The 24,766-nt window shown below is 38.4% G+C and overlaps 1 protein-coding gene across 46 annotated transcripts in view; it reads right to left on the bottom strand.

Moving 5' to 3' along the window:
• RIMS1 (regulating synaptic membrane exocytosis 1) overlaps positions 1–24,766 on the bottom strand; it is a 468,693-nt gene that overhangs the window by 21,011 nt on the left and 422,916 nt on the right. The window contains exon 1 of one of the 46 annotated variants that reach the window (XM_089777134.1): positions 21,689–21,925. The exons of 44 other annotated variants lie outside the window; for them this stretch is intronic. The gene's annotated coding sequence lies outside the window, so the exon portion shown is untranslated. Of the gene's footprint in view, positions 1–6,228; positions 6,787–21,688; positions 21,926–24,766 lie in introns of those variants that run through there. One more of the 46 variants, XM_006127220.5, reaches the window with a different exon arrangement.

The following is a 24,766-nucleotide window of genomic DNA, read 5'->3' as shown; positions in this document are numbered from 1 at the left end:
GTTTTGGAAGTTAAACTGGAATTAAAACAATTAGGCTACATCTTCACTGCGAGTTCTTCCAGAAAAAAATATACTAATGAGGGACTCATTAACAGAAGTCATGATCTCATTAGCATATTTTCTGCCGTTTCTTTTTGCGCAAAAAGAAGCAGTGTGGATGGGGCTTTTCTTGCGCAAAACCCCCGTTTTGCACAAGATCCTTATGCTTGTCTCTGGAACAGTTTGTGTGTGAGACAATGCAAAAGGAGTATGGAGGGCCAAATTCTGGCCCTGCTTTATGTAACTGTAAGGAATGGTATTCCACACTGGTCTAACAAATCCTTAGGATGGTTAAATGTGCTACAGGGCATGACTAGAGGGCTCCAGTGACATAGTCAAGATCTATAGAACTGGTGAGAGTATGTAGAATTCATGCCATAGGCTTATTGATCCTTAGGCCATCTTCATGCAAAGATCACAGGAATTATTGCAGTAACCTCTCTGGGGTTATCATCGAGAGATAAAACATGACCAAAAGGAGTTTCAAAACAAAATGGAAAGAATTGGTACCTTGGTTTAGAGAAGGAAGGAGTCAGTGAAAGAAATGTGTCTTTCCAATTGATTACTACTAGTTTAGAGAGTTCTGCTCAAATCTGGACTGGCCACACGGCCATTGCAAGACATTTAAAATGTTGGGCTAGCCATCAGCTGAGAAAAAATCAGCTTGCCCTCAATGATCACAACTAGAGTTGGAGTTTTTTGCTCTATTTTGAAGCCAACATCTTGTAAGTTCCTGCCTGGGCCAATGCAGTCCATTCAATATGCCTGGCTACCCATTAGCTGAGAAAATATCCCCCCCTTATCAATCAGTATTTGTGTGAGACAGAGCTACATGGGTGCATAGATGGCTGTGGAAGTGATGTATAGGACTTGTGAGTCCACAGCCATGGAATTTACCCCTTGCTGCAGTACTGTACTCCAGAATCTCAATTTTCATTTAAAAATGAATGACGTTTCTAGCTCTTATAGTTGTAAAAATGACACTGGGTTCAGGTTTTCCACATTAACTGGTGGAATGAGTCTGTAAAGAACCTGAAATCATAGTTCTGGCAGGCTGGTGAACTGGGTTGCCCTGAAAACACTGCAATAGATAAGGCCCTGGCAACTGGACAGATAAGACATTGTCTCAAACTCCTCTCAACCATGGCACAAATGATGAAAAAAGATTATAATCTGGACTGCCAGGAGACTGCTGTTTAGGGTTCAGGAGTGGAGCCAATGCTTGGAATGTACAGTGAAAAAAACCCACCCTTGAAAACAATCATGGTTGAAAATATCCATGATTAATATGATTAATAATAATAAAATAACAACAACAATAATAAATAAAACTATCATATTATTATTATTACTGATTAATATGACAGTAATGAGGATTTTAGCGATGAGCCTCAGCTGTGTTTGTGAAGAGATGGGCTTAGGTATATGACTAAGGAGCGTTTAGCCTAGATAGAATAAATTAACACTGTCATGGAATACAGGCGTTCTCGCCATTAACTGTAGTGCTTTTTGCCATGGAATTTAAGGGTGTTCCCCATGGACTATGACCCCATTGTCCCATGGAGAATGACAGGCCATGGCCATTTATGACTCTGACAGGCTGGATTTCTCACTGATTTGTGAACACTGAAACGATTCAAGATTTACTTTTTCTCAGAACACTGTTTTTCTGTCACTATTCTTTACTTCACTGTTCTGACTTTCTCCATTTTTCCTCAGTCACCACTCTGTTGCATTTTACAATTAAATTCTAAAGGTCTTGCAAAATTGAAAATATTCTGCAATACAATCAGAAATATACTATACAAACAACCTAGGTAAGATACATAATGGATTTATGATAGAGGAAAGTCTTCACTCAGGATAAATAAGTTCAAGCACATACCTCACATATTTTCCATGTCTTATACTAGCCAGTTTTATGTATTACCCTTCATTTATTCCACTCATATTGCCAAAAAAGATATGGAGCTTTATTTTACTGGCATGTTCTCTAAAATTTTCCAGCAAAGCCTAAATCCAATATGATACTTTAAAATGGGATTATATTGCCTTTTAGTGATTTTGAAACTCCTTTGGAAAATTAAATTGCTTTCAGGTATGAAACATATTTTGTCAAATTGCAAGATCCATCCAGTTAACAGAGTAGGCTGGATCTTTTTTTTATTTGGTTGGTTTTTTTTTTTTTGTTTAAAGCTTTTATTTTCACCTCTGAGAAGAGTGTTCAAGATCTGTTACCTATATACATATGATTCTGGGAATACATCTATATGAATAGTCCAGGTTTATTAAAATAGCTTAGAAAGATATCTATGCAGTGACATAACTGAGACAGTTATTTTCTTCTATTTTCTTCTTTTGCCTGGACATTTATTTCAGAAACTATGGGGTCAACTATTGATTTTAATGATTTATTATTTGACATGGATATTAATTTCATGTTGTATGAATTAAATTACATCCATTGTGAAGACCACAGAGAAATTGGTTGTTTCATGAATAATATGTTGGGCCAGATTTTCAAAGGTGCTTCAAAACGGCTTTTAAGCTTACCAATACATGTTCATAAAAGGCTTTCCATCTGTAAAAATTCTGATTAGTGTGCAAAAATTACATCTATGCAAACAGCATAATAATGACATTCAGAAAAAAAAGAGTGAAAATTAAATATAATAAATACTTTTTGCAGGTTTAAAAACTCATGCAGAAAGATCTTAAAGATAAAGCAGCATTGCTACAGCTGCATAACACAGTTATATAAATTATTAGCAGTGCACCAGCTATTGTAATGTAATACCCTTTACAGTGGACCAACCATTCCTATCAAGGAACTTGAATGGCTTTTGTATCCTAGTTTACCTATCAATATAATATCCTTTCCAGGGATCTCTCAGTGAGGCTATGTCTAGACTGCAGGCTTCATTTGGAGGAAACTTTTTTTGGAAGAGGTCTTCTGGAAAACCTTTTTCCTAAAGAGAGCATCCACACACAAAAGTGCATCGAAAAAGTGATCTGTTTTTTTGAAAGATAGCATCACACTTAATCTTGCATTTAAGTTGTGATTACTATTGACGGAGTGGCCACCAGGGCACCTGTGCTTTTTCCTCTTTCCTCTTCTTTTGAAATAACTCCCTCTTCCCCATCTAGATATGCCTTTTTCTGAAAGAGCTCTTCTGGAAAAAAGGCTTCTTCCTCATAGAAAGAGGATTACCAAAGCCAGAAAAAACCCTCTGTTCTTTCAATTTACTTTCGGAAGAACATGACTGCAGTGTGGATGTAACTCAGGTTTTGTCGGAAAAACGGTAGTTTTTCCAACAAAACTCTGTAGTGTAGACATACTCTTAGAAAGACAGTGCCTTCAGTTTTCTTATAGACAGGTTAGGTATAAAGCTTCAGACCAAAATGAAAATTCACCAATGTAGTAAACTTCATCTTCTTGACAAGTTGAAACCCTCTAGTCCAGCACTCAGTAGCAAAACCAACCCTTCCACTGCTTACTGGGCATTTGGTGTAAATTAGAGCTAAATAACAGCACAGAACACTAAGAACCAGGATTGGTGTCTGTAAACAAACTTTATGGGACTGTGGGAAATTTGGCTATACCCAGAATAAGTGGACATCCAGCTAACAAAAATCATGCTGGATCATGGCTGTTGCCAGACTAGAGAGGTTCAACCTGTACTTTATTTTAAGCTTGCAGAAGACATGAAGAGAATTGATGCTTTCCCACATTCCCTGACTTCACACCATGTTGACATTTAAGAGCCAGGATCAAAAATGCTATTGCTGCTGGAACTGAAGCTAAGATATGAAGATGCACAGACAAATTAGCTATCCACATAATCAGAATGTTCAACTAGAGATTTCCAAAGACCACAACTAATCAAATGAAGTCTGACATGAGGGATTCAAAACAACACTTTAATAAAACTTAAAACATAAGACATTGATAACTCAACGAAAGAAAGGCAATCATGAAGTGGAGAACTGCATGGCTCAAGGACCCATGATTCGTCATGTCAATTGGGCTGCATCTACATCAGTGGCTAGATTAAATCAGACAACATGTTCAAGCAGCATATCGTGGGTCTTAAACAATCCAACAGATTGTTTTTTACAGCGACCATGCAGCACATTAAATTAAAGCATGAGATTCCCTACGTTTAAAAGTCCCCAGTAAAGCAGCACTATCTTTTTGCTATTTAACTTTTTGAAGAAGACAAGTGTCTATGCATAAACACCTCTACTTCTTTGATCCTTAAAAGATCCCTCCCCAAAACCCAAATGTTACCAGCAACTATGAACAAAGCAATAGTTACAGTGGATTCATTTTGATACACAGTGTATGTAAACTACATTGAATGTGGCATAATAAATTCACCACAGATTAAAAGTCCTATACAAGAGCTAGGCTAAAAAAAAATATGGACTTAAAAAGCCTAAGGCACACATGTGGGAAAATCTTGTCTTCCTGTAAACAGATCACGGTTGTTGTAAAATTTCTAAACAATCATGCAGTCTCTTGCACATTATTCTGAAAGACCTGATTCTTCAATGCTAATAAAAACACTTGTAAAGGGGAGTGTTGTAAAAGACAACAAGGAACTAAAAGATATGTAGCTGAATGAGGAATTAATGACAACTTTTAAAATAGCAAAATTAATTATTTTGAAATGAGTGGATTTATTCTACATGCCTATATCAAATGAAACTAGTAACACTTCTCAGCCAAAGAGAGACAACCCTACAGTGAGGATGCATGGTAGTGAGCTTTCACTGTGGGAATAAAAAGGCAGTTTACATCGATATGAAAATAACAGGGTATCGATTGCTTGACCATTTAAAGTGCTGTGCAAAACTAAGATTAATAAAATGCAAACTGTGGCCATATACAAATGCACATTTTTTCCAAACCTAATGCCTCCTTCAGTGACATCCAAACTATACTAAACATTTACTTTCCCTGAGAAATTAAAAATAAAATGAGATCACACTGACTACAAATTATCTACTGTATACATTTTAAAAACATTTTACAAACACCTATTTTCTCTCATATTTTGGTGCCTCATAGGATTTATGGGAAGGAGGTAATGAAGTGGAAAGGGAGGAAGGGCTGATGGAAACAGATTTCACTTTGAAGTTGGCATGTTTAGACTGAAGGCTAACTAGATACTGCTATACAATCTTCTGCTAGATGATTCTCAGAACAAAACTGGCATAGGGTCCAGACACGACATTTACCCATCAGAAAGGTGTCAGGCTACAGCTGCCAGTCAGTATAGGAGGGCAAACTGGTATTAGAATTCATTTATGTAAAGAAATGAATTGAGATACATCATTTATCCTGTTAGTTGAAGAATGTTAAATGATTCCTAATATCCATCTACTAGTTTTGTTACATCCTGAAATCTTAGTTTTAAATACTTTGTTTATGTACCACTACATCAGTTCCTTTTCTCTTTCAGTATATTTTTGAGATTGTCTTTTTAATGACTAGGAGGAGAATAATGTACATAAGCTCAAAGTTAGATTTTAATAAAATACTTTATCTTCCCAGATTCAAGAATGAAACTAATAATTATCTAACAAGACAAATTTCACAATTACAAAATATCATTTACAATTAGAAAATTAAAACAATGTCATGAGCACTAATGTATTGTTAATATTAATGTTTCATCCTATCTTTTTTGAGAAGTATATGACACAAATAATAAACAACAAAAATGTATTCTTTATAAATAATTCTGAAACAAGTTTTTTTGAGAAAAAGGAAATGTTTAGATGCCTTTTTTTACAGTGCAGGATCTCCAAGTAATACCACCATATTAATTTATGAACATATGACTGGTCACATCAAAATTATTACAGCTTCAACAACAATACTCTTACCCACGCTTTTCTTACTCAGAACAAGTTTCATTCAGTAGGTTCATCCATCTGATTTTGAGCTCTTCTGGTTGTATGGTATCCAATAGCTCCAGAGCAATATTAGATTTTTAAATATATGATGTTAATGAATGAATTTTAGAAATTATCTCTAGATCTTCAGATCAACAGAGTAAATTATTTTTTTCTGTTTTTATCTACAGTTGCTATGAAAAATTATAGGTATATATTAAAACACAGCAAAATCAAATTAACATGTATCCTAATCACACCAAAATGCACAAAATACAGACTTACCTCTTAGGTTTAAGCAAAATTAAACATCAGCTATAATATATTTCTTAGCGAGCAGTCAGAAGCCAAAGAAGTTTCAACGTTGTTTAAATATCTTGTGCTGTTTCTGGGTAGACTAATCTCTGAGCTTCCTCTGTAGCTTTTTTTTTTTTTAAAAAAAAAAAACCCAGTTGGCACCGTAAGGAATGATCAAGTTGCTTCAGTCACAAGTTCTTTTTACAGCTGATTACATTACGGGGCCTTGGAGTGAAAAAGAACTGAACTACCTGTCAGCTAATATTTCATAAAATATTGCTGAAGGGTTTAAAAATTCAGTTGGCAGTGTATGTTTTAGTGATGGGTAAGTTGTGAAGAGCACAAAATATTTTTAGCAGGTGGTTTGATTATTTTTCAAAGTTGTTCTCCACTATACAAGGTAAATTAGACAGACTTGACAAAGTACAGTCTACAATAAAAATGCTGTATCGGCTCTACTGCATCAATGTAGCTCTGCCACTGTAGTGCTTAAGTGAAGGAGATCCAATGCTCATAGTAGAGTTTTTCCTGTCAGCACAGTTAATCCACCTCTGTGAAAGGCAGTAGCACTGTCTACAAAGGAGGTTAGGTCGGTATAACTATCTTTCTCTGGGGTGTGTATTTTTCATGCCTCTGAGGCTATGTCTACACTACACTGTTCTTCTGGAAAAAGCTACGCAAATTGAAATTTGCGTAGCTTTTTTGGTTCTTTTTTTCGAAGAAGGTTTTCCAACATTTGGCCTGTGTACACTGGGCCAAATCTCAGAAAAAACCCCCTTTTTGGAACATCCTTTCTTCCTCATAAAACAAGGTTTACAGGGATGCCATAAAGTGTGCCTGCTCTTCTGAAAAAAATTTCACAAGAGCAGACACGTTCCCTGGATGCGTCAGAGTTTTTCCGGCATACTGGAGTATAGACACAGCCTGAGTGACATACCTATGTAAGTTTGTGGTATAGACCTTGCCATGAATTCTCAAACCTTTATGATTTTGATTCATTGTCCATAAATTTTAGCATAAACAAGGACTGAAGAATTCTCACCTGGGAAAGCATGGTCAAATGCAATTTAGGATAAAATTTTGAGAAGTACCTAAATCCCCTTGACTCCTAGGTCCCTAAGGGCTAAGGCTATGCTGAAACAATATATTAGGAGTTTGATTCTTCTGCTCATGTACATACACTTGCACTTGTTTTCACTGAACTAGTGTGAATGTAAATAGGAGTAAGCTAGGCTAGCAGCAGCGGTAGCATGTTTGAGCCTGCCAAAAACAAACTAGTGGGTATGTGGCTCAGCCATCCTTGTGGAGCTACTACTACCCATAGATAACACAGCTATAGTACTATTTAAACTCATGATTTCCCAAAGAGAGTTCATATGAATATGTGTACACAAACATACATCATTAATAGTGTAGATGTAGCCTAATTCTCTAATGCCACTTTTGAAAAATTTACCTTGAATCTTCTTTTTGAGAGAGATAACATTATAGAATGTACTTGCAGACTATTTCTTTTAATACCTAGTCACTGTGAAATATTCTGGGGCCAAAATATGAACGTTTTGGATTATTAAGATCCGGAATAAAATATTTCTGGATTCTAATATAGAATTTTTAAAAAGTAATTAAGCCTACTACTCAGTTATTGAGAAACTAACATACAAACAGATGTTATTTAAGTGGGTATATAATTCAAGATTCTGTGCTTCATTTTTTCAGTAAAACTAAGGGGAGTATGAACTAAACTACTGTAATAAGCAACTCCTACTTTGCCATCCTCATTGGTGATGTTGGTTTACAGAAAAGTTACAAATGAACAATATTAGGTTGATTTCTTTCATTAGAAAAAAGAAACTTGTTAATATTTGTCTAGTGGAAAAAGACCAAATTGTCTGAAGAAAAAGTTATTTCAATTTCTAGAAGGTATTAGACAGAAAGGAAGTAAAAGAAGAGCAAAAGCTTTAAACAAATTGCACAGGGCGATTGTGGAAGCTCCTTCGCTGGAAGTTTTCAGATGGACAATTTTTAGCTCGGATAGTCATCTGTCTTGGATAGTTTAGGTGCAACAAATTCTGCATCTTGGCAGGGTTTTAGACTAGGTGACTTTGCAGTCTCTTCTAATTGTATGGTCCTATGCCTAAGAAAAAGTTGAGAATATTGTCATTTTTGCTCACAGGAGATTGTTTTCAATTATGTTCTTCCTTCGACTTCCTGCTGTGTAGACTGTGCCAAAAAACACGAGTTAAGGTAATTCGACTTCAGCTATGCAATTTCAGAGGTAATCTTTTGCAATGCTAGTTGCTAAAAAAAAAAAATCAACAGATTTGAGTGTGTTAAAAGAGCTGAGTGTGTCAAAGAATACTGCTGTCATGATGTGCCTTGCAATTTTCTGTTGACTTCAAACAATTTTTAAGACAATGCCCAATTAAACAAACGTGAAGAAAAAAAACAGTATTTAGGAGGCCAGTACAATACTCTTACCAGAAATAAAACAACTTTATGTTAACAGCCAAACAAAATATGAACACCCTTAGCACAGGTATGGAAGCTCAAAACAAAAGGGCCCATCCATTTTGAGTGTATAGCAAAGTTCCTCCTAACATGAGCTTTCCTTTGGCTGGTCTATCAAAGAGGAAATTAACAAAGGTTTAAAGAAACAGAGAGAGAGGCTTTGATGTTCTATGTTCTCAGAGAGACCACCAGGCAAGGTTGCTGCCCTCCAGTTCTCTATCCCTGTTCTGAGGGAAGGAAGTTTCTTATATGCCTGTCTGCCTCCATTCTGTGGAATCCTTGCCAGAATCCTAACTACAATCATGGCTACACTAGTAATTCAACTCTCAGTTTGCCCTACTCTTCTGAATCAGTCAGAGTAAGGCTGGCTAGATGCACGTAGCATTGGCTGGATACTTCAATGTTGTACTTAGAACTCTAGTCTCAGTCTCGTAATACAATTAGAGGTCTGGGTTCCTCCTCCAAACTACAAGATTGTATCCTGAGATCATTTCCTCTAAACTGCTCTCTCCAATTTTGTGAAATCCAGGGGCTTGGATAGTGGCCCTATTATCTGTAGTTTAGGAACTATGAAAGCTCTCATTTGGAAGTACTGTTGATGATCACACTGAAAAGCTATTATAAAACATCACAGCATCCTTGCTTAGCAGCAGTAGCCAAATTAGCAAGTTAGTCTAGTGCTCTGAATTCTGTACCTGTTTGCTTGCTTTTGAATACAAGCTGAAATGTGGAAGTATAATGTTCTGGCTACATTAGAGATTGCCCTTACTCTATTAACCACTAGTCTTTATAAATCAGCCAAGACCACTTCCCATCACAAAATGTAAACGTTGCAAATTGCCAATAGAAAGACCTACACTTTGGAACTCACTTTATCTAGTTGTTAGTCATTTCCAAACCAAATCTGTTGAACTTCAGGATTATTATGTATAGAATCATAGGATTGGAAGGGACCTCGAGAGGTCATTGAGTCCAGCCCCCTGCCCTCAAGGCAGGACCAAGCTCCGTCTACACCATCCCTGACCGATGTCTATCTAACCTGTTCTTAAATATCTCCAGAGAGGGAGATTCCACCACCTCCCTTGGCAATTTATTCCAATATTTGACCACCCTGACAGTTACGAATTTTTTCCTAATGTCCAATCTAAACCTCCCCTGCTGCACTTTAAGCCCATTACTCCTTGTCTTGTCCTCAGAAACCAAGAGGAACAAATTTTCTCCTTCCTCCTTGTGACACCCTTTTAGATATTTGAAAACCGCTATCCTGTCCCCCCTTAATCTTCTTTTTTCCAAACTAAACAAGCCCAGTTCATGAAGCCTGGCTTCATAGGTCATGTTCTCTAGACCTTTAATCATTCTTGTCACTCTTCTCTTTACCCTTTCCAATTTCTCCACATCTTTCTTGAAATGTGGTGCCCAGAACTGGACACAGTACTCCAGTTGAGGCCTAACTAGTGCAGAGTAGAGCGGCTGATGTAAGACTGATCTGTTTAAGAAGGCTTGTGTCTGGGTAGTCGTTAGGTTAGGAAATGAGTCATGAAGAAACTTCCTGGAGCTATTTTTATTCTCTTGAATATTTTTGTATTAATTATGATTTTCAATATGCAAATATGCCTAGAGACTTGGGTTATGGTCTCATGTTTTTATAAATTTTGAGTAGTATAAATAATGCAATGGTTCCATTTTTACTTATATTATTCCAAGTGGACAAATACTCTCAAAAACCATGTTCAAAGACAACACATTCTGCCAACATTCCCAAAAGGATATAGAGAATAACTTGAGGATCTGTATTATTCCTGTTTTAGTCCTATTATCAAATACGCATTCAAGAAAAACCCTTCTGACACAATCTCATGTACTCCAACGGTGCTGGATATGTAAACCACAAATCAGAAATAATTTCAGCAATAATATTGCTTTGGTTAACATTGTTGTCTTTATGAATTGAAGGAGAAGATCTGAGATTGCAGGAGCTTATGTAGCATCCTTTCGCCATTCAAATAAATGTAGGTTATTTTGTAGCTCCACCTGGCTTCTCATATTTCATTAAACTCAGCCCTACTGTTTGCGTTGCAAACCTTGCATACTGAAGAAGCATCTACTTTATTTAAGATAGCATATAACACTAGAGAAAAATACAGAACGCTGGGTAATATACACAGAAAAGACAGGTTTCATGATTTCTCCAGGTAAATTATGGTATTTTTTTCATTGCAAAACAAGACTTCTTTATTATGACTTTGGCTTGTCTGAAACTGTTTCTATGTTTAATACCTCTGTTAAACACTATGAAATGTACATCAATGAAAATAAAAGAAAGAGGAATTTAGTTATATATTATAAACAAATATTGAGAGTTTCTGAATTAGAGCCAACAAAGAAATTAAAACAGAACAGTCCGGTTAGCAACTGTTTATCAAGTTTTAAAGCCAGTCCAAACATGGACATTCCTAGCTGAAATAAGATTTTCCTGTAATAAAATAAAATGTCGCTTATTTTGTATTAACTATTCTTCTTAAAGAAAGCCTACCCCTCTAAATTAAAGGCACTTTAAAGACTCCATATGAACTACCAAAGCATGGCTGCCTGTGCTGCACTTCTGAAATATAATACAGTTATACTATTAAACATACAAGTCCCGTTGTCACAGTTATTGATTCAATACCCATATACATGTACACATACCATACTACCGATATTACAGTACAAAACTAACTGAGGTACTCCAATAGCTTGAAACTGTTTAATGGCAAATGTTCTTGTGTTATATAAAAGCAGAACTTGAGATTCAGGACAGATCTTAAGCTTTTTTGCACTTTTAAGGTAAGAGGCACTAGCAAACCTATCACAAAAGAACAAACAACATAGCTTTCTAAAAATACATGGAACTCAATTTCATATAAACATCTAAATTGAAGAAAAATAAAGAGTGAAGTAATATATCAAACAACTCAGCATGAATGGAGATTTACAAATTAACACCATGTGGACAACAGTGAACTCCTGGAATCAATCACAATGCAAAGCAAATGCAGTGAGGTCTGTATTCGTTTGCATGTGGCATATAGGCTGATGGATACAGTGGTCTGGTCTCATGGATGAGGGTGGAAGATGAATGCATAATTAATAAACAAACCTTGTCTCCAGGGACCCAGTCTTAATTCTTGTTGGGCAGGATTAACTTTTGCAGTAATTTTTATCTGAATCAGCTATATTCTTGTGGCATGGAGTCACACAAACTGTGTAGCACGAGCATTACAACTTTCAAGGGAATTTAATAAATGCACATTCAATGATAGAGATCAGAAAATAAAAATGGTAGAACAAATTGCCCTTTTATACAAGGATTATATCGTGATGCTTGAATCTTTTACCAGAGCCAGCAGTGTGAAGGTCAGGTTTCATGGAACAGATGCGCTAATCTTTCATTATCTCTATATTATACTCATTATTCCAAATAGCATTTAATTTTTCATAGAAATGAGAGAGAAAGCTTTACTCATTGCTCAGGATTATTATAATAATTAATTAGAGTGCTTCTTTTTGGGTGTGTCCAAACAGTCAGATTTATACAGAAAGGATACTAGTGATACAAAAGCTGAACTGGAGAAGGCTGTTCATATCATAAAGGTAAATTCCACAAAAGTTACAGGCTATTAAACTAAGATCAGTGAAAATAGACGCATGGTCAAAAATGAAAGCTATAATTATCTACATAATAATATGAGATGCTTAAAAGCAAAAATATATGAGCTCAAATGCTTGGCATTGAAATAGAATCTTGACATTATAGTTGTTCCTGAAACAATGGAATGGCTAAAAAAATTGACAGGGTATTCTAATTCTTTACTATATACTCTACATAAAGAATAAATTAGGACTTAGAGGTACAGGAGTAGCACTGTATCTGAAAGATTCCATAGAATCTAATGAAATAGAAGGTTTGAGTAAAGTGCACAAGTAAAATGTGTATAGATACAAATCTCAGGTCAGACATATACACATACTGTATATTATTTATATTTCTAGCCCCCAATCAAGAAAAGCATAGCAAATACTCAATACTGAGGGTCAGATGGGCGATAAACTTTAATAAAACTGTACTAGTCAGTGATATCAACTACTTACATGTAAATGCATCAAGTATCACAGCACAACAAGGTTTAGGAAATACATCTCTTGACAACTTAAATAGAGTAATTATTGCTAGAATAAAAAACAGTTAGACTTAATCTTAAGTAAAACACAGGAACTAGTTCAAGAAGTAACTTCTCTCAAGCTATTAAACAATAATTATCACATGTCATTAAGTTCAATATTCCTGGGCAGGCATTGATCCAGTAACCAGCATGATGACATTAAACTTCACAATCTTTTTAAAATGAGGAAGCTAAGTATTAACCTGTTCAGAGGCACTTTCTTCCCAGCTCCATCTGGATGATGGTTTGGCCTATGCTGTGAAGCATGACATTTTATTCCTTCTATAGTTCTTTTATTGTTGATGTAGCCATGTTGCTCAGGCCATAACACTAAAATAAGGGAAGCAGCTTGTACAATAAATCCACAGTTTCTTTTTTTTTCAAATAAAAGGTTTTTAATGAGTGACATTTTGGTTCCTATACCAGAAGAGCTATTGTTATAAGAACTAGGAATCTTTCTCTCTGAGGACCCAAGTCTGTGTATACTTAGCCCGGGAGTCTGAGAGAAAGATGTGATAAAGTGTATAAATATTTTAAAAGTAACAAAATATTTTAACTATTTTCAGTATATTTTGGAGAGGAAGTTGAGGCATCATAGCTCCTCCATCTCTGAGGCAGAACTGAATGTGTATCGGAATGCAAATCCTATGGCTCAACTGTGACTACATTCTTTTGCCTAGATCCTCGTTCTCTGTATAGGGAAATTTTTGTTTCGTTATCTTATACAATTATTGTCAGCTCAGGATTTTCACCCAGAGCAAGAGCCAGAGCCTACTTACAACAACTTCAGTGGCATCACTTATTGATAAGACAAAAGGGTTTGGCCCCACCGCCAAGTCATTTCTTAACACACAGTATTTAAACAAAAATATTGACTGTAATGCACATAGTATTTTAACAGAAGGAAAAAGGTTTTTTTTTTTTTAGAAGTGTACTTATTGACAGTACTTATACAATATTTCATATAACTTCCTGTTTTGGATATATATTTTGAAGAGATTGTTTGTGGATTTGTTTGTGCAAAATAAAGTCATACTTTGCGATTATTTGCAGATACCAAATTTTGCATAAACAATCCTGCCACTTTAATTAGCTGAATGCACTTCTTTTTACACCAGAATGTGCCGGGTGAAAGGTTTAAATAATTATTTTTGTTTCTCATCAGAAAAAAATCATGAGTATTATGATTGGAGTTCATAAAATATTTGATAAAATTAAAATGGAGTTACCTATTCAATGGTCATTTTAGTGTAAAGAAAATGTGTACTACAAACCACACAATAATTCAAATTAGTTATGGAAAGAGTAATGGAAGCTTTGTGAGTTTCTGATTCAAATTTACTATGAATGGTAATTATGCAATAAAATGAATGATTTTTGAAGTTGAAATCCTACAAATTTAAAACTGTTCTTTTGCTTCTCTTTTGTCTGCAATAACAAATTCTATTACAGATATTTATTTTCCTGGATCTTCCTAAAAGTGTAATCTATGCAAAATGACTTTGATCAGTCAACAATGGGCCTCACCTGCTAATATGGTGAACTGTGATTGGGTTAATGAGGGCCTGGGAGAGACCAATTATGTTACTTAAGGGCACCTGCCAGAGGGAGAGCCAAGCTTGATTAACAATGAAGCCCAATAGGGAAACAACTATGTCAGTTCTACAAAGCTAGGTGGCTAAAAGCAGAAAAGGGGCAAGAGCTGTAAGGAAAACAGGGTAACCCCTTTTGTGCTTTCAATTTTCTAGTTTTATAGTCCTGGCACAGTTCTTTTCCAGCTGGAATTTGTTGTTAATTAACCCTGAACCTTCATCTTACAGGTGATCCCAGATAATTTAATTGGCTTCTGATTCTCTCTTTAACTATCAGGGCTGCTGTAGGGTGCAAAAAATTAATATACCTAAAAGATAACAGGCTCATGTGTGCTGAACCCTATGACCAACCAAAGGAGTAGTTAATCCACTAAAGTATTTTATCGTATGTTGCATTCAGTTAGTCCCTGCCTTGCAATAATAAACTACACAGTCACTAGCAATAAGCCTGATATTTATCTTCATATGCATTTCCAGTGTGCTTGCCTCAGCGAAGGCAGATGTAGAAGAAGCCCTTCATGCTGCTTTTCTATTCATTACAACAGGATGGGTAATTATATATGTTCTGCTCAAGCACCTTTCAAGGCAACTGCGAGCTAACGTTTTGATGGAAATATTGGCAATCTGAACAAAAAAGACATTATTAAAAGTGAGACCATTATCAAAGAAGGTAATATTTGCAACCACTCTGTTCCAAAGCACAAAACATTAACTACAAAAATGACCAATAGTGTGAGAATATAAACACTTAAGGCAAGACTTTCATTGTTACCAGGGCACTGGATGCCCACTTCCAATTCATTTTGAATGAGAATTGAGTTTCCAAACAAATACTTTTTGTGACATTGAACCACCACTTTTAGGTTTTTGCATAATGCACGTATCTAGGGATTGTCTTTAACCAGTACAACAAAATGAACAGATTGAAACAATTTAAGGATCTTCCTATGTGAAATCTTGATTCCTATTATAATTAACAAACTCTTTCAATATCACAAAATACTATAATTATTGAAGCACAAGTAGCACTATTTACTCAAAAATTGCTCATAATTGAACTAACTCTTTAGTAATATACTTCAGCACATTATAAATTGAAGTTCTTTCCAATAAACAAAACACTTCAATTTAAATCTCTGAATAGCTTCTAAATATAAACACACATTTTCATTAAACAAACATCTGAAAACAAAATAATGGTATAAAAAACCCAACCAAAGATCAAATGCACACACTACACTAGATATTGCTGGCCCAGAGATATGTTTCAGTGATATAAATTGTAGGTATTAAACACCCACATTCCCTTTGGCCACAAGATCAAATTCTACTGTCCTTCAACCCAAGTTGAGTTCTGTGCAGATTTACTGTGTGGATATTTCACAGGAGAACTTACAAATTACAGTTCTACTGGATGCACATTTGAGACCCCTGGGCTGGTTGAATGACCTTGCCCCAGCTGTGCTGGCAAGCTGGAGTGATGCTAGTCCCAGCTCTAGCCTCTTTCTTGCTGGCTCTCCAAACTGACCTCAACCCTGGGTCAGCCCAAGTCACCCCAACAATAATCCCAGGCTGGTCAGAGCAGCCCCAGTCTTGACCCCAGACCAGCCAGATTGGCCCAAGCCCTGTGTCAACTAGCTAGGGGGATGCCAACTCCATGTTGGATGCCTGCTCCATGTTGCCTGGAGCAACTGCAGCTCCACTGGTTGGCCAGTGGAAGCAGCCCTAGCCCCAGGCTGTCACTCATGGCCTCAGCCCTTGACCAGTGGCATCAGCTCTTGCTAATCTCTCTTTAATCAGTTAACCAATTAAACCATACAATTTTTAATAGTTTAAATGGTTAATTTTAAACAATATTTACACCCCTATTATATTCATAAGAAGAATGTGCCTATAGTTAAAACACGGAACTGGGAGTCAGGAGGTCTGGTTTCTACTGCTGACTCTGATATAGACTGACCTTTGGTAAGTCACTTTATGCTCTTCAGTTTCTCCATCAGTAAAATGTGGATAACAATACTTACCCTTCCTTCCTGACCCATGAATTAAAATCCCTACATAAAAGCAAAGGACCATTATTTGTTATATTAGTCTTATTATAATTAAAGAGCTATGAGAATCGCAAATGGCAAGTACTGCAGAAGTAAAAATGTTATTTCAGAAAAAATCAAATACATTTCACAACCAGGCAAAATTCAAAAGTACACATGTAAAATGGTTATCTAAATTGCTGTCAGTGTGAGGTCAAAAAAGAAAATAAACTTTCATATGGCTAACAGAAAAATAGGCTAATGAGATCACCCATATTTTCAATCTAACAGCCATGTCAAGTGCCCAAATCTTGAACACCTAAATCAAAAGCATTCAGCGTCAAAACAAAATCTTTTTCAACATCTATTTTTATATCTCTATAGGTTATGATTACAGAAGCCAACCAATCAAAAATTAAACATTCTTTGACTAACTAGAAGCTCTCTTTGTGTGCATATGTGTTTTCTGGACATGGAAAAGCAGGATGAAAATGCAACAGAAAGGAAAGATGGTCCTGTGATTAAGGCAACAGACTACGAGTCGGGAGATCAGTGTTTAAATCCCTGTTCTGTTGTAGACTCAGAGCCAATCTCTTAAATCTGTTTCTCAGCTTGCAATTGTGAAACAGTGATGATAATATTTCCTTACTCCCCTAGAGCATTGTAAGGACAGACACTATGGTAATGGATACCACATAACTACAGGCACAAAGGCTTGGTTTATAATATAAGTTAGGTTTACACAGCTGCTTAGTATTGACATAAGTTTTGCATGTGTCCACACTTAAATCTGTCTGCCACTGATGCAACACGTTACTTAGCTACAGTCAATGTATTGAGATTGATGCAGCACAAATGTACACACAGTGTTTGTTACAGCAACACTAATGGCAGCAGCTGTCCTCCAATGCCTGACACTATCACTCTGCCACAGCTGTAAACTCCACTGCACAGGAGATTAAAGGGTGGGGGAAGCCTTCCAAAGTCCTACACATTTTGAAATGCTTCATCCTGATTGTCCAGCTTGACGAGCGCCCCTCAAAGCTCTTCCTTGTTCTGTGCAACTGCCCAGCTATCTATGACATCTACATGCTCTAGACATGCTGAGGAAAGTGGAGGAGGAAGAGGCAGAAGATGGGGGACATACGACTGGGAAAAGTGGAGGAGGGAGAGGCAGAGGATGGGGGACATACAACTGAGGGAAATGCAGGAGAAAAAGGCAGAGGATGGGGGACATGTGACTGGGGACTCCAGCTGTGCTGAAAGCTAGGACCTGCTTGAGAGTCCACAGAAGTGCAGTTAGTCCCAGCAGTTGAGTATGTGTAAGCCAGATAAATGGCAAGGAGCCTCAGGATCCTTTATTCTCCATCACAGTGATGTCCCCTGACCTCCCAGCAGGACACAGCTTGTGAATTTTCATTAATTTACTCATACTTGTAGAAGTAGCGGTACAGAAATAAAGGTAGTATTAACATCTGCTTTTCAGTCCCCTGTAAAGTTAGGCAAGAGTGGGACTATGCAGACCAGTTTGTTTATGTATTCACAGAACTTAATAGCAGTCATGGAGGTACTCTGCAATCTTCTCCTAAGGTTTCTAGAGATGGCAGCCTAGTTTCTTCTCCCCTAGCAGGACACTCTCCTATGATTGTCAATGATAACTTCTGTAGGCACCACTGCAGTCACCAGGCTAGCAAGATATGGCCCCAGGTGGCTTCAGGATGGCAGCAGCAGCTGCTGCATGCGCAGAGCCTCTGTTACGCTCAGGAACGAGACAGCATTTAAATTCACCACTTCCCTATTCAGCGCCACTGTCCAATGCTCATTTTCAGGCAACTGAGCAAATCTCTCATTTCCCTCACTACTGGCAGACCATACTTACTATGGCTGGAGCAGTGAGTGGCACTGTGCACAAACACCTGCTGTGTATTTTATCTGCAGATACTGCTATTACAGCTTTGAGGGGTTGCCTCTTTGCACCTCTAGAACTAATTTGTGCCAGACAAGGAGAAGAAAGAAGGAGCTTGAGAATGACATTTTCAGAGAGATCCCAAAAATCAGTGCTGCAAGAAAACAGCAGCTGTCTGGCAAAGGAATGAGGAGACAGGAGAAAGGCCCAGGTATCAGAGTGGGAGATGTACCTGGATATAATGGTGCCTCTCTGGCAACAAACGCAGATGCTGTGGGCTCTTGTGGACCTGCAGGTACAACAATCGTGGGCTCTCCTCCCTTTGATGTCCATGCAGAGCTCCAGTATAACCCCTCTCTTAGCATTCCCTGTCCCTACCCCTCCACAACTTAATGCAATCCACAGCTTCACATGCACTGACCTATGAAAGCCATAGTTGATGTATGTGTAGCTAATCGAGACATGAACATTCCTTTCCCTTCATTAAGCTTTGTTCCATAAATTTATTGAGGTTTTAATGTATTTGCCTTTAATTGGCACAGAATTTTTTGAAAGTGCTTTACTTACTCAAGAAATAAAATTCTACACTTTGTAAAATAATTCATCTTCATTAGTTTCCAGCATATGTTGCAGAAAGCCTGTCGGTTGTGAAAAATTCATTTTTTTTATTTTTTAAACACTGTGACACAACTCATAGGATCAGAGACAACTACGGTTTAATAATCATAACTGTATAGCAATCACCACAAAATTAATCGATGCATTTCATCTATATTTGTAGAAGTCCACCAAGCATCATCCAGTACATAACTGGCACCCAAACTGCAGTAAGGAGAATCATAAGGAATATTAGCGGGTTTCAAACTGCCACTCCAAAATGGCATTAGTCTCACTTCTTGTTGTAACCAGTCATTGACTGTGGTAGGAAATGTGAGTTTTCTTTCTTCACCTTATGGGCAAACTAAAGTGCCTTTTTCTTTGCTTTTTCTTTTAAAAAAAGAAAAAAAGAGCATTTTTCCTTTTTCTTTTAAAAAAGAATACTGAAAACTACACACCAAAATGGGCATTAATGTAACCTTATAGATGCACTGTTTCAAACAGAAACATGTCAAAGAATCCTAAAGTTAATGTTCCTATAATGCCCTACTCAACAGACCACCTTTTATTTTTTTTGTATCGCATACAACATTAAGTGTGTTGACAGGACTAAATGCATAATATCGCCATAAGTTTTCTAACTTTCTCAGATAATCATTGAAAAAAATAGACTGAGATTGAGAAATTTTCATCTTCTGGAATGTGACAATACTATTGACTAATTTTGCTCTGAAAAGAACAGTCCATTATTCTGGTTAACATAACTTGAAGAAGAGCTCTATGTAAGCTATTCTCTTTCACAAAAGATGTTGATCCAATAAAAGACATTACCTCCCCCTCATTGTGTCTCTAATGATCCATCAAATAAAGCTGTCAGTTAATAAGGTATTCTTAAATTACCTAAAATTATCATCATAAACCAAAGCCCACAGGAACATCCTATTATAATGCTACGAGATTGATTAATTATAATAATGTATAGGAAGCCTTTTAAAGATTGGTTAAATTTTGACCAGGATTATGAAGGCTAAATATTATTTCAGTCTGCATGGTCAATCGTCAGCGTGATTAGTAAGATGTCCATAAAGCAAGTAGTGTCAGTTATGTTGTGATTATTGGTTAATTAGAGAGTGAAATGAAGCCACCAATTAATTTAATATAGAACAAAAGATAACAGATGAAAGTAACTGCTAACCTGGTCCAAATTTAAACCAATGAGCCATAGATGAAAGACTTCTTATCCCATCTCCCTTTTCATGCAACTGAGATGTCTATTGCCTGAGTATAAATGTTGTAAAGGTTTCTGCAGTGCAATCAATTATATATTACAATATAGGCATACACAAATACATGGAATGTAAATGTAAATATTTTGAATCCATTAAAAAGCTATGGTTTGGAAAACTGAATATATTGTTTTAATCAGACACAGCCAGATTCTTCCACACTTATTCACATCAAATAGCACTTTGTTCCATGATTAGGCACAATGAAATGAGTGAGAGCACTAGCAGGCTAAGGTACTACTCCCCACAAGTAAGAGTGGTGGTAGACCTGGTACATAATTATCATAATGCTAGGATATGTACCCAGAGTTGCTTTAACTGAAGTAATTTTGTTTTGAAAAATAAATAAAAAATGTACGTTTTATTTCAATGATTGTATTTTTCATAATTAAAGAAAAATGAAGGCTGGAGTGAGAGTTTAGGGGTGAGCAGGGGCAGCAGGTGGGTGGCTTAGGGCAGAGGGTTGTGTGTGTGTTGGGAGGGAGGGGGCTCCAGGCAGGGCCAGGGATTAAGGCAAGGGGAGTGGATCAGGAGTAAAGGCAGGTGGGAGGAGCAGGACTCAGGGCTGGGGGATCAGGACAGCGGGATAGAAGGTGGAGGGGGCTTACCAAGGCCACCTGTGGTGCTGAGGTGGCATTGCTCCAGTGGCACCTCTTTCCAGGGGACTGGGGTAGCGCTCCTCTGCCAGCCAACCCCCCAGTAACCCCTCATCCCCTGGTCTATAGGCTGTCTGTGGGGCCCAGGCTCTAGGTGCTGTACTGCAGGCTGTCAGAGGGAGGTAGGATCTGGGGGCTGCCCCCCTGCGATACCTCCTCTGCAGCCTACAGACTGTCGGTGGAGCAAGACTCCAGGGGCTGCTTCCGGCCTCCACCCTCTTCCTGTGGCCTGTAGGCTGTCTGGGGGAGGTGAGGTTTCTGGGGCTACCCCTGTCTTCAGTGGCCTCCTCACAGCCTGCACACTGTCTGGGGGGCAGCCAGGCTCTAGATGCTGCCACCTCCTCCTGCGACTCCTCCACCCATGGCCTTCAGGCTGTCTGGGGAGGGGCCAGGCTCTGGGAGCTGCTGCCCCTTCCAACTCTCCCCTGAAGCCTGCAGGCTGTCTGGGGAGACTGAGGCTCTGGGGGTGCCCCCTTCTGCAGTGCCCTTCTCCACAGCCTGCAGGCTGTCTGGGGGTGGGCTTCCCCCTCCATTTGCCCCCCAGAAGTCTGCCCCACCATTTGTAGGCAGATTGGGGGGACCGGGTGCCAGGGGTTGTTCCCCCTTCATGGCCTGCAGACTCTCCACAGCGGTGCAGGCTCTGGGTTTGGGGTTGGGGGGCTACTTACTTGGTCTGGAGGCAGGCTAGATGGCAGAGCCCCAGCCGTGCTGGCCACTCTCTTGGTGCTGCAGCTGCCCCCAGTGGCCAAGCTCAGTATCACATCTCTCCTCTCTGTGCCCCTCCCTTTCACAATCCCAGGAACAACCAAACCCCAACCTTGGTTTAAATTAGTGTAACAAGAAGCTGTTGGTATCCTTAATTCTTACAGTTTAGGAGGAACTCTTGAACAAATACTCTCACACATGCACAGAACGACAGACTCTAAGTATATAGATATAGATAACATAACACTTCACTTATAAAAGTATTACCAGATGTTTAGAATAGTCACAAGAAAGAAAAAAGGCCTGTTTAAATAGAGGCAGCCCCACTACAATGAAGAAGAGTAATGAAAGAGCACTGAGTCCAGTCATTAACAGCCAGAAACACTCCAAGGCTTGAATGCGTAATTTGAACTCTGCTACTGTGCTGAAAAAATGGAAACAAAACCTGCTACAGCTTTACAGCTTGTTTATTATGTGCAAGCTGCTGTTTCAAGGAAGCATCAATTTTGCTTAGCCCAGCAATGGGAAAGTAAGTACAGTAAAAAGCACTTAGTTCAGTGAACACCACAATGTATCTAAAATACAACCAAGTTGTGCCTCTCACCTGGGCAGCAGTATGAGGGAGGGAGAAAAAGCAATGACTCTCCTTAGTCATTTCAACTCAGTCACTAATTGTCCACCCCTTTCCAATTCCCTACCATAGAAGGTGTTGTGAGGAGACAATCCAGTAAATGATGGTGAGGCTGGGCATCAAACACTAAGGCTATGTCTACACTGGCGCGATCTTGCGCCAGAGCTACGCAAATGAGGCTAAGCATGGAATATCGCTGAGCCTCATTTGCATATATAATGAGTCACCAGTTTTGCGGAAGAGGCTCTTGCGCAAGAAGGAGCTGTCTACATGGCCCCTTCTTGCGCAAGAAAAACCCTCTTGCGCAATGCCGTTATTCCTGAAAATAATCAGCATAGCAGCATTGCGCAAGAGGGTTTTTCTTGCGCAAGAAGAGGCCATGTAGACAGCTCCTTCTTGCGCAAGAGCCTCTTCCGCAAAAATGGTGACTCATTGTATATGCAAATGAGGCTCGGCGATATTCCACGCTTAGCCTCATTTGCATAGATCTGCCGCAAGATCGTGCCAGTGTAGACATAGCCTAAGTGATGGGGGATAAATAAGGAGAACAGAAGATTCTGGCCCTTAGCATACCTATGTTTATAGTGTACGTCCCAACATATAAAGTGGCTAAGTAGGTCAGTTCCTGCCCCTGGGGAAAGGTCTGCAGCATTGCAGAGCAAGCCCACTCCCTAGCAGGGGCTTCTGCCCTGTTTGGTAAGTTGGGCTTGGCTCTCCGTTCTAACTAATACAACCTGGCCCCTGATATAGAAGGTTGCAGCTCTGCTCAGGTTTGGCTCAGTCCTGTACCCTCCTCCTGACAGATGCTGGAGATATATGGGCTAAATTTGAGTGTTCTAACTTGGCACATAAAGACGTAGTGCCACTCGCTCAAGTTTGGCTAAGCCATCCCACTGGTGGGGGGTTGACCCAAACCCAAGCACAATTGTAAGCCCATGTACTAGGGCCAGGTTACAACACCCTAAGCAAGGAGCCAAGCCCAGTGGGACAGGCACTGCTTCAACTGGCACAGGAGTTTTGAGGGCTAAAGGGGAAGAGTCCCCTGAAATCTGAAACTATTGGGTGGTCTATCATAGGCAGATGGGGCCTCAGATTTGTTTATAAAAATGGATGATCCCCTCAAAATTCCTTCGTCATTTAGCAATAAAAACTGAACTTGTAGCAAAGTGGTATTAGCATGTAACCAGAATAAACCCATCCCATTGCATATTTACCAGTACTTGGGCTTAAACCTCTTCTTTATTACTGTCACCATGACTTTTCAGTGAGACTAGCAAGAGATGAATGGGTTGCTAATGAAATCTCTCCCCACATCCCTGTCCCGAAGATACACACAGGCTGACAAGGGACAAGATGCACCTGTGAGGAGCATTCTTAGGGAAAGTGATGACTGAAGTTTATCTACTTTCACATAAAAATCCTAGATCTAAATGTAACTCACTGTTTCAGTTTGTGTGGAGACTCAGATAAGAGTTTGTGCCATCAAATCTATGTTCAACTACAGAGACCTCTGGTCAGTCAGTGGGGAGGCTGAAAGCAAAATAAATTAGAAGAGTGGGCACCCAGGATCCTCCCCTGGAAAAACTAAACAGATACAGTAAGAAAGATTTTCAGATATTATAAACAATTCAGTAAAAATGGTAGTGTATTTGGCCTTTATTTGCAATCTTATATGGCCTGTGGCAAATTATGGTCTGTTCTAATACTAGTATATGCACACCAAAACCACAGCCCCCCAGGTGCATTTAAAACTTCTCCAAGACAAAAAGTCCATCTAAAAATGTCTAAAACCATTCAAGATCAATACTGTTAAGACATTATTTTAAACCAGAGCAATCTATTCTGATCTCTTTAAACAACTGTGCATACCTCTTATTCTTAGCCATTTCCTCGTCTTGCCCAATTCACATACTAAGCCAACTGAACCATGGTGACAGTTGTCTCCCCTAACTCTTTCCCTTACTTCTTCTCTGTGTTCCTTGTCAGACCAGGTTCTGAGGCTGTGAGGCACCAAGAGGGGAATTGTGGAGAAGACTGTAGCACAACATAGCACACCAGGCTGGAGGGTAGAGAAGCAGGTTTTCCTCATCCATACTGACAACCGGAGGAAGCCATGTCTCACTATGCCTCTACTAAAGAATGATTTGCTTTTTTCTTCTTTTGGGGGAAAACCAAAAATTTAAATCCAGAAAAATTAGCACAAGAATTCCACATACTTGGATTACTGGCGTATGTGGATTTTCATGTACCACTGTCACATTCAATGCTTGTCTAGTTCCTGCATCTCAGAAAACTCTTCATTCCTGAAGTTTGTTTTCAGACATATCAATATTTATGCAGATATTAAGCAGTATAATCTGGCAATATTTTCAAGGGAAAAAATTCCCAACAAGGCAACAAAAATGTTGAA

The sequence above is a fragment of the Pelodiscus sinensis genome, chromosome 3, assembly GCF_052426305.1.
Source record: "Pelodiscus sinensis isolate ZL-2025 chromosome 3, ASM5242630v1, whole genome shotgun sequence".
Lineage (NCBI taxonomy): Eukaryota > Metazoa > Chordata > Testudines > Trionychidae > Pelodiscus > Pelodiscus sinensis.
Note: the sequence above shows the minus strand (reverse complement) of the source record. Positions and strands in the feature narration are given on the sequence as shown.